The sequence below is a fragment of the Drosophila nasuta genome, unplaced genomic scaffold (assembly GCF_023558535.2).
Source record: "Drosophila nasuta strain 15112-1781.00 unplaced genomic scaffold, ASM2355853v1 ctg60_pilon, whole genome shotgun sequence".
Taxonomy (NCBI): domain Eukaryota; kingdom Metazoa; phylum Arthropoda; class Insecta; order Diptera; family Drosophilidae; genus Drosophila; species Drosophila nasuta.
The window spans coordinates 2,347-12,992 of NW_026869605.1; the positions used below are offsets into that span (position 1 = coordinate 2,347).

Below are 10,646 nucleotides of genomic sequence, written 5' to 3' on the forward strand. Positions count from 1 at the left end.
GTCTATTGTTGTTTTCAAGTTGCTCATTTATTTTAGCTGTTACAATTTCGTGATCATTGCGGTCCGGCGTGCCGGCCAACCATTTCCAGGCTGTTCCTAGGAAATCTATGGATCTTGTCATTCTTTTCTTAGGTTTTAGTCGACGCAAATCGATTTTATTTTTCTAAGTTCGTATTCTAAGAATGGGAAAAGCTGATGATTTTGGCTCACATTTTTCAATGTTTCTTCTAGTTTCCATGCAGTGTTTTCGTATTCTTCTATATTGAAAACATGGATTACTCTGAATGCGCCATTCTGAATTGCTGCTACTCCAGTCTTGATAGGAATCAACTGAGAATTTGAATAGTCTAGGATTGTGGCCAACCCGTGACATAACGGCAAGAAAAACCTGTGAACGGATATTATGTTTTGATATTATTTTTATGTACTAGTTTGCCTGATTGTGTTTTTATTGTTGTGTTTCTGTCTTCTGAAACTATTTCTTTTTGAATTTTGGTGATAATTTTGATCCTAACCTTTATCTATTCTGACGTAAATAACTTCTTCTTTCGTATAAGTTTTTTTATTTTTTTTTTGAATTGTGGTATAATAAATCTTCTTTTTGTTTTCTTTTTATTTCGTTGCTGATCTGATTCCTAGCTTGTTCTAGTTCTTGTGGATCTGTTATTGTTCTTGTTCCGAAGAACACCTCAATTGGTTTCTTCTTGGTAGTGGAATGAATTGAACCGTTATACTCCTGTACTGCTTTGAAAATTAAACTCTCAAAATCGATTGAATCATTTTCTTTTTAAAACACCTCATTATTTCTGTGAGAGTAGAATGGAATCTTTCCACTTGTCCATTACTTGTGGAGTGATAGGGTGGTGTCGTACATACTTCTGCTTTGAGCTGATCTTTTAGTAGAAATTTAATGGAAGCCGCGTTCAATGCCTTTTCGTTATCCATTATAATTAATCGTGGCATGCCGAATGCTATCATAATTTCGCGTAAGGGATGCTTTAGATCTTCGGACGCTTTTGACTTCAGTATCTTTACTTGGGCGTATTCGAGAATTTGTCTATGGCTGTGAGTACTACTTGTTTTTGAGTTAGATAAAGGTCTATGTGAATTATTTCACTGGGGTATTTGGGTATTGGTGTTGATTGAATTTCCCCTGTTGTGGATGTCTGTCATATTTAGTGAGTTTGCATGTTTCACATTTCTTTACTATTGACTTAATTTTCTTAGCTAATCCAGGAAAGAAGTATTTGTTTAAAATTTGCTGTTTGTTTTCTGTTGCGTTTCTGTGTGCTCGTACATGTTCTTTTGGTTCCTATCTCATTCTGTTCATCTTCGTTTGGGACATCCATTGCTCGTCTCCAGGTGTATCTTATTTTGTAATTAGAAAAATGGTTAGGTATATTTCCTGAATTTTGCCCAATAATCTTTCTGAGGTGAATAATCCATTTACTATTTTGGGGTCTAGTCTTTCTTTTAAAATTTTGATTAGGTCATTATCTGTGTAGTGTGTTTTAGAAACTATGTGTCTATGATAACTCGGGAATGGTAATTCAAATGTGTAGGAATCTTTATCTGAAGTTAATAGAAAAGTTGATTTTTGAATACATTAATTGGAGCTTCTACCCCTTGAATGAGGTTGTGTGAGGAACTTTCGTCGCTGTGAACTGTTGCGGCGGAGCTCTCTGTATAAAAGATTGGTGGATTTCGTGATAATGCGTCTGCTACCACGTTTGATGTTCCGGGCTTGTACCTAAGCTCATGGTTAAACTCTTCGAGATAGCTTTTCCATCTCTTAAGCTTTCCATTATGATTTTTATTGCTGAGTGCGAAAGTCAGGGGTTGATGATCGGTGAAGATTATAACCTTTGAAGTGCCATATAGGTACATGCGAAGGTTCTGCAAAGCCCATACTATAGCTAGCATTTCTTTTCATTAGCTGCATAGTTTTCTTCGGTTTTAGTGAGGGTTCGCGATATGAAAGTAATGGGTTTACCTTCTTGTTCTAATACCGCTCCTATAGCAAAATTAGAGGCATCAGTTGTTAGATGAAATTCCTTTTGAAGTCAGGATAAGCTAGTAACACGTCATCTGAGGTGAGTGTTCGTTTTATTTTATCGAATGACTCAATTGCCTCATTGTCCAATGTCACTTTAACCTTGCGTGAGGCGTTTTTCGAGTCTACCTTGTTCTCCTCTTAAAAGTGTAGTGAGAGGTTTTGCTAACTTTGCATAGTCCCTTATAAATCTTCTATAATAACCAGATAATCCTAAAAATGATCGTAGATCTTTTAGTGTTTGTGGCATGGGGAAATCCTGTATTGCTTTAACTTTGTCAATATTGGTTCTTATTCCTTCCGCTGAGATAGTGAAACCCAAGAAGTTAACTTCTTTTTGAAGAACTCGCACTTGTCGAGTTGAACTTTCATATTCGCATCTTGTAGAGTCGTGAAGACTTTCTCTAAATCGTTGGCATGATCGGTTTCAGTTTTGCTGAACACAATTATATCATCGATGTAAACATTGCATATCTTGCTGGTGTGGTCTCTTAAGATATCGTCTAATGTGCGTTGGAATATTGAAGGTGAATTCTTAAGACCGAATGGTAGTCTCGTGAACTCAAATTTCCCTCCGTTAACAGCGAATGCTGTTTTTTCTATATCTCTTTCGGACAATGGAATTTGGTGAAAACCACTTTTCAGATCTAAAACTGAAAAGAATTTGTTTTCCCTAATTGTGCGATTATTTCGCCTATTTCTGGGATCGGGTAACGATCCCAGATGGTTACGTTATTAAGTTTTCGGTAGTCAATAACTACTCTAAACTTTTTTTTACCAGATGCGTCTATCTTTTTTGGCACCACCCAAACGGGTGAATTATACGGAGACCGTGAAGGTCTAATTATACCATCTCGTAGCAATTCTTGGATTTGGGTTTCTACTTCTGTTCGTAATGAAGCGGGGTATGGGTAATGTTTGCTGTACACAGGTGTGTCGGAATTAGTTCTAATTTCACCAACAACTCTTGTTGTGTAGGTCAGTTTCTTGTCTGGGTTCGCGAATAATTCGGAGTAATTGTTTGTTAGTTGAGACATAGTTTGTTTTGTAAGGGTGTCATATGATCGGACCGAATGTTGATGCTGTTCACTGCTTGTGTTTTTAGTTGAAGAATTTTGATTTTTCGTCCGCCCTTTATGATCAGAGTGTCGGTTCTTATATCAACTATTGCGTCAAGTTGTTTTAATGTGTCATTCCCTATAATGCCATGGAACGTTTTCAATGTGGGTAATATAAAAATTTAAATGTCAGGTTTTTGAGACCAAAAGATTTAAGAGTGTATGGTGTGTTATTTCTATTTTTCCTCCTACTGAGTTTGCAAAGAATGAGTTGTTATTGATCTTCGGGTTCTTCACTAAATGGGGTTGGACATAGTTCTGATTAGAGCCTGTATCTATTAAAAATTTTAATTTGCTTCCGTCCCTCATTACGCATTGGATATACGGCAGACGTCTGCTGCGTCTGATGGGTTTGTTTCAAAACCATATTCTTCTTCTATTGGATTCTGATCATCCCAATCAGTTACTCCTTCTAGTCCTACTTGCTCAAAATATTCTTGTTCCTCGTCAGCATTTGCTACCTCTTCTGGTTCACCTTCGAAGGCACCAGTTTCGATATTGAAATGCCTTTGCAATTTCTGCGGTGGCCCATTGTGCACAGACATAGGTGGACGCTTCCCATTCATGTCATTATTATGAGGTCTATTCATATAGTTGACATGCCTAGTTCGAATGGATGGATCTACTTCCATTGGGACAGGTTTGGGCTCTGGTTTTTGAGCAATTGGGCGTGGTGGTGGAGCGAAATTTGGTCTATAAAAGCTCCCTGTTGTATTGGTGGAGCGTATTGTCGTTGAGGGAATGGTACGTTATGGCTCTGTTGAGGAACCGTATTGGTCCAAGATGATTGTGGTCGAGTTCCCCAAGTTGGTCTTATAACAGGTGGATAGTATAAGTTTGGTTCAAATTTGTGTCCATTGTTAGGCAATTGGTAGGTTGGTTTCGAATTAGATTGCCTGAAGTTATGTTGTATTTGTCTAGGTGGTAGTGGAGGTGGCATTTGCCGAGATCTAGGAGCAAAAGAGTTTCGATGCTCCTGGTTTCTACCAAGCTGCACAGGTGCAGAGCATGGCTCAGATCTCTTGGCTCTTTAATGGCCAATAATCGTGGCATATCGCCGTTCAGGCCGCGCATAAAAGTGTCTAATGCTTTGTCACGATACGTATTGGTCAAAGTTCTGATTACTTCAGGGGATTCCTCTTGTGCACTTATTTGGTTGAGTATTAGAGACAAATGATGACACACAACTCTGTAATATTCAGTTACAGTCATACGGCCTTGCGTCAGTGAAAACATCTGATAATCTAGAGTTTTCAAATCACGCTTGTCAGCAAAGTGCGCTGTGAGGCACTTAGATATTGCCTTCCAGTTAAGAGGAGTGTTGTAAGAATTCAACACCGCTTCTGCCTCATCAACAATCTTATTTCGGATTGCGACCATGAGGAGGTAGTATCTATGTGTGTTTTCTTGCCCTTCATAAAGAGCAAGAACTCTTTCGACATTCTTTTTCCAGCTGCCGAACATAGTTCTATCCCCAGAGAATTCCTAATCAATCGAACGGTATCCGGTACCTTATCTTTTTCTTCTCCTAGGCCGGGTCTAACAACTGGTAGATCTACTAAGAGTTCTGGTCTTTCTTCAGTATTAACCGCTTGCCTTATAATTCTACCATCTCTAAGTACTTCATTGATAATTCCTGTTATAGCTTCCTAAGTTCTGGACTGGTAACTGGAGTACTAGTCCTTGGCCTGTTTTGGATCGGTTGTCCTATTTGAAGGTTACTAATTGATTCGGCTAAATCTTCTGCTGTCGCCATTGTCTTGGTTTTGAGGTTTTTAATCGGAAAAACAGTTTTACTATTTTGTCTTGATCACGAAATTAATTATTGAAAAATGTATTCTCGTTTGTAAATTACTTAATAATTAACTTATAGTTTAATTCTTTGTTTTAGATTTTCTAAAAGTTTTCGTTATTCTTGATCTTACTAAAATAATTGATTTATCAATTTACTTTCAAAGTTTTAAATTTCGTTAAGAGAAATTTGGTTACGTTACTTAATTTAGATTCGTTTTACTATAAAATTTTCCTTTGATTTGTTTTGCTTTTGATTCTTTGTTTCTTTTCGTTTTTCTTTAGATTCGTTACGTTACTTAGTTTAGATTCGTTTTAATATAAAATTTTCTTTGATCTCTTTTTGTTTTGATTCTTTGTTTCTTTTTGTTTTCCTCTTTGATTTATTCTTGTTTCTTATTTCACTTAATGTCTACGCTTACAGTTCTATTAACATCTCGGCGAATCTTCCGCGCTGGTCCTCTGGATGAATCCCGTTTGTCCCGCGTTGAGTAGCGATGGGGTACTTCTTACACTTGGGTGACTTGGGTTCCTCGGGCACACTTAGCACGCGGTGTCCTACGGACTGACACTATAGGACGTCGGCGATAAAAGTTTTTGGCCTGATCTAATGACGCGACACTTTTTCCACTTATTTATTCGGGGAGTCTAAACCGCTTATCGAGCTTTGTGGCAACTTGTGGCACTTTACTTTGCACGATCACTGTTCACGAGTTTCATCGGGTTTTTGCGCGATTGGTCTGTCAACTACCTTTCGATCAGGTCCCTGCTCGGGCGCCAATTAAGAACAAGGGTTCTCTTGAGTTCTAAAAATATAACCGCGAGCAGAGCTCGACTTATTTATTTGATTTCGATTTTAAAACTTTTTTTTTTTTTTTATTACTGTATGTTTTATATTTTGAATCTTCTCTTACGAGACTAACAAAATGTGTTTAAATCTTAAAAATACTACATTATTCTAACAGTTTCTTAAACTGTATTTATGGTAGGCGGTCCTAGTAATTGTCGCTGGATGGGACGGTCGTTACTACGAAGGCGGGAACGGCTGCATACTAATGTTAGTGCTCTAGCAAGGTGATTTGGATGGTTCGACAGCTTGATGTAGTAATTTTCCATGTGTTGTGCTATTTCATCTCGGACGGGAAGTATATTCAAGTCTCTCTGAATGTTTTCACTCCGAACGTACCACGGTGCCCCGGTGATAGTTCTAAGGATCTTTGCTTGGGCTCTCTGCACGATCTCTACGTTGCTGTTGCTGGCGCTCCCCCACAACTGAGAGCCATAAGTCCAGATTGGTTTCAGAACGGAGTTATAGAGCAGGACCTTGTAATCCAGACTAAGGGGGGAGCGGGAGTTTATAAGCCAATGCAGACTGTTTGCCTTCAGCCTTAGGTGAGTTCTTTTAGCTTCAATGTGCGTGCGCCAGGTGAGCCGTCTGTCGAGATGTACGCCAAGATACGTTACTTCATCTGATTGGGGAAGCACGGTGTTGTTTAGTGTAAGGTTGGGGCAATTTCGTCTATTTAAGGTAAAAGTTACGTGTTTACATTTTTGCTCATTTACTTTTATACGCCAGTCTGAGAGCCATTTCTCTACAGCGTCTAGATGGGTCGCAAGTTGCGCTGAAGCTTGTTGTGGAAATTTAGATCGGCTAAGGATCGCGGTGTCGTCGGCAAACGTAGACATAGTCAGTTGTCTACTCGTAGGGATATCAGAAGTGTAGAGTAGATATAGAGTCGGCCCGAAAACGCTGCCTTGAGGAACACCAGCTTCGATATTATGTTCAGCTGACATGACGGTATTGCATCTCACTACAAATATCCTGTTGTAAAGATATGACTTCAAGAGTTTATGCGTGCTATTAGGGAGCATTATTTTGATTTTGTGCATTAGGCCGTCAAGCCATACTCTGTCGAATGCTTGAGAGACGTCCAAAAATACCGCAGTGCAGTACTCCCTATTCTCGAATGCTGTTCGAATTTCTGATGTTATGCGGTTCACCTGTTCGATAGTTCCATGCTTTTCGCGAAAACCGAATTGATGTGCTGGGATACTATTTTGTCTTCTTAAGTATGGTATGATACGGGTTAAAAGGCATTTCTCAAAGAGTTTTGATAAACACGAAAGTAGGCTTATTGGTCTGTATGAGGAGGTGAGAGTGTGGTCTTTTCCTGGCTTTGGTATCATTATGATGATTGACTTTTTCCACCTCTTCGGGAAGCAGCCGATTCTTGTCATCGCGTTGAAGAGTTGGCATATGGTACCAACAGCACATAGTGGGAGTTCAATAAGCATTTTTGGTGTTATTAGATCGCAGCCCGGAGATTTTCGCGGTTGCAGCTGCTCTTTTATAATTTTTATGACTTCGCATACTCGAAATACAATTGGTTCGGCAATAGGGAAGTCTACTTCTGTTTGTAAACGTATATTAGGCAGGTTTGTTACTGGATTTGGCTGGAAAACATTTTGAAGGTGGGCAGCGAATGTGTCGGCTCGGTCTTTGTCGCTTCGGGCCCAGCAACCTACAGGGGTCCGTAATGGCGTAACCGTTGAGTGAGTGTTTGAGCTTTCCAGAGTGGAAATTTTGAGCTGGTTGGAGATAGTTGCTCTATATAGCGCTGTATGGATCTGTCTTCTTCTTGTCGTAGAGCCTGGGTGAGTCGACGTGAAGCTTCTTTAACTGTTGTTTTGCAGATGGCGATCGAGATAATTGCCATTCGCGCCGGGAGCGACGCTTTGCCAGAACTAACTGCTCTATTTCTGCATTCGTGTGCTTGGTGTTATGTGTTATATTTTGCCTACGTGGTGTTGCGATTCGAGCCGCTGAAACCAGAACTGTTTCGATATTGTTTACGGTTCTGTTGATGTCATCTTCGTCGGTTAGCCGTGGTGTAAGTTCAATGTGTGAACTTATGTATTTCTTGAATTTGAGCCAGTTTGTGCTGTTAGAGGTTAGCATGACGGGGTTGTCATTACTAACTGGCTGTTGGTTTAGGCCAAAGAGTACAGGCGAGTGGTCTGATGATAGATCCGGTAGAGAACAAGCGCTAATCAGATTACGTGGGATGTTTTTTGTAACTGCGAAGTCAATCAAGTCTGGCAATTTTCTTGGATCACTAGGCCAGTGAGTTGGTGAACCAGGGAAACGTAGTCAAGCTTGTTGCTAGGTTTTATAATTGCTTGATACAGCTGTCTTCCTTTCGGGGACACGAGGCGAGATCCCCAGTGCGTGTGCTTAGCGTTATAGTCTCCTGCTGCTATAAAGTAGTTGCCTAGCGAGTTGAAGTAGTCAATAAATTGGGCTTCGGATATCGTAAAGCGAGGAGGACAGTATACCGCGGCTAGTGTTATATTGTGACAATCCAACTGTATAATGATAGATGTGGCTTGCAGATAGCTAGTTGCAAACGCATTGTGGAAGTGGTGCTTAATGCGGTTTTAATCAGTATTCCAGTGCCTCCATGGGCCTTTCCATCAGGATGATTTGTACTGTAGAACAAATACCCTCGGATTTGGAAATTGTATTTGTTGGTAAGGTGGGTTTCTGCTAGTAGCATTACGTCGATTTCATTGTCATTCATGAATTGTGCTAACTCAATTTTGTGCCGTGGAACGCCGTTGGCATTCCACAGTGCAATGCGTAGGGGAGCCATTGATTATTTTGATAGAGTGTTTTGGAGCATCTGAATCAAAATATGTTGATTTGTCATCAGACTTTGCATGGTTGTTCTCATAAAAGCAATGAATTCCTCCATGCTTTGTTGCAGTCTGAGAATCATCGTTTCCATTTTATATTCTTTGTGCTCTACGGGTTGGTAAGGGACTGTAGGTGGTGATTGGTCATTGCAAGCAGGGCTCGCCTGATTCGATTTTATAACGCTTGCAAAGCTTACGTTTTTGTTACGTTGGAACTACCGAGTGATGCCCTGGCTGCTGACGAAAAGAAAACTTCAGGCGTGAGTTTGGAGGGTATTAATGGTGCGTTGTGGGATCGCGTTGTTAAGACTTTATGGTTGACACGACTTTTTAACTCCTTGTATACTGGACAGCCTCTATAGTTTGCGGTGTGGTTTCCTCCACAGTTACTACATTTTTTAGTGGTTGGGTCCTTTTGTGCTTTACATTCAGCAGATGTATGCAGTCCTCCGCAAGCTACGCATACAGAGCGGAGTGTGCAGTAAGATTTAGTGTGTCCGTATTCTTGGCAATTTGCGCACTGGACCGGGCCATTACGTTTGTGCGGCTCTTCGACTGTTATTCTGCGATGCAGTAAGAACTGAATTTTGTAGATGGGATGTACTTCGTTTTTCTTGAGGGCCTTGGAGTCAGGAACGAGTTCCACTTTGAAGAGAGGTTGCGGTTGCTTGTTTCTATTGCGGATATTTATAACGGTTTTTACGTTGAAACCTTTATCTTTTAGTGCCTGTTCTACTTCAGTAGTGTTAACATCTGGTTCGATGCCTTTTATGACCACTTGTTGTCCTTTGCTACTTTTTAGCTGATAAGTGTAGTAACTTTTTTTCTTGGCGTTTAGGAGCTCCGTCAATTTTCTGAAGTTTTCTTCGCTTTTCACTTGGACCTTGGTTTCATGAATGTCTCCTTTAGTCAAGGGGATTACATGGAAGCTATCTTTACCAATAAGATCGATAATTGTGTTCACAAGGTTGTTAGAATTTTTCTCTCGGATGTATAGCGGAGGCGGCTTCGCTTTGCTTTTGTCCGCAACCGTGACTGTAGAAGGCATTTCGTTGGAGATGTCAGCCAAAATTTCAAATCTATTTGCTGTATTAGGGTTCTGCATAGTTCCTTGATCGGAGGAAGCCCGATTGATTTTTGCAACGTTACCCATTTTCGAGCCCTGTGGACTTTGTTTTCTTTTAATGTTTACGTAGCGATCCATGCCAGTCTGTATGGTCGAACCTTGCTTTTTACTTGGTGCGTTTGTCAGTGCAAACTCAGCTGACACAGCAGGTGGAATGATCGACGGTATCGGGTATACAGACGAAACTGATGTTGTTGTTGTCGTCATTGCATTTACAGTTGCAACTGACGTCACTGTGCTAGTTACAGTGGCCAGACATGTGTGCAGTTGGGGCGAAGCAAAGCAAGGAAGGGGAAACACATTTATCGCTTACCTCGCTTTGCGCTGTCGGTAACGCAGACGGAGCGAGAGAGTGCGCCCTTTCGTTGAGAGTAGGCTTGAGTTCGTTTTTCGGTGTTGGGGTTAACGCTCGCGGTTGATCGGCAGAAGCTTTTGTTTTTGCTGATTCGTCTGCATCTGTCGACACGAAAGAGAAGTATGCATTGCTAAGAGAGCGCCGACGCTCGTCTAGCTGACGTTGGCGCTGCGACCGAAGCTCGCTTTGGTTCATCACCTTATTTACTTTATGTTGGTTTTATATGTTTATTATTATTAGTTACAAAAGTGCACTAGTTTTAAACACAAAATAAAAGTAAGTTGCGACTTTTCATCGCACTAAGCGTCTTTTCGCCGTTTGTCTTGATTGATATCGGGTTTTTTTTTTTTTTATAATTGGTTGTCTTCCGGAGCACAAAGTGAAATAAAAAACACGTCTGCACTCGTTGACGTTCGAATGTGTTTGATTTTAAAACTAAACATTTATTATTATTTGCTAAAGCATGAAGACACCTCTTCTGGTTGTTCTGCTGGCGGCGCTGCTCCG

General features: G+C 40.4%; 1 long non-coding RNA gene across 1 annotated transcript; it reads right to left on the reverse strand.

Moving 5' to 3' along the window:
• Nucleotides 1–310: 310 nt before the first annotated feature.
• On the reverse strand, nucleotides 311–5,212 carry LOC132798016 (uncharacterized). The gene is made up of 2 exons (XR_009633860.1): nucleotides 5,097–5,212; nucleotides 311–388 (listed from the first exon to the last, which is right to left on the reverse strand). It is a non-coding gene; the product is annotated as an uncharacterized LOC132798016 (long non-coding RNA).
• Nucleotides 5,213–10,646: the final 5,434 nt, after the last annotated feature.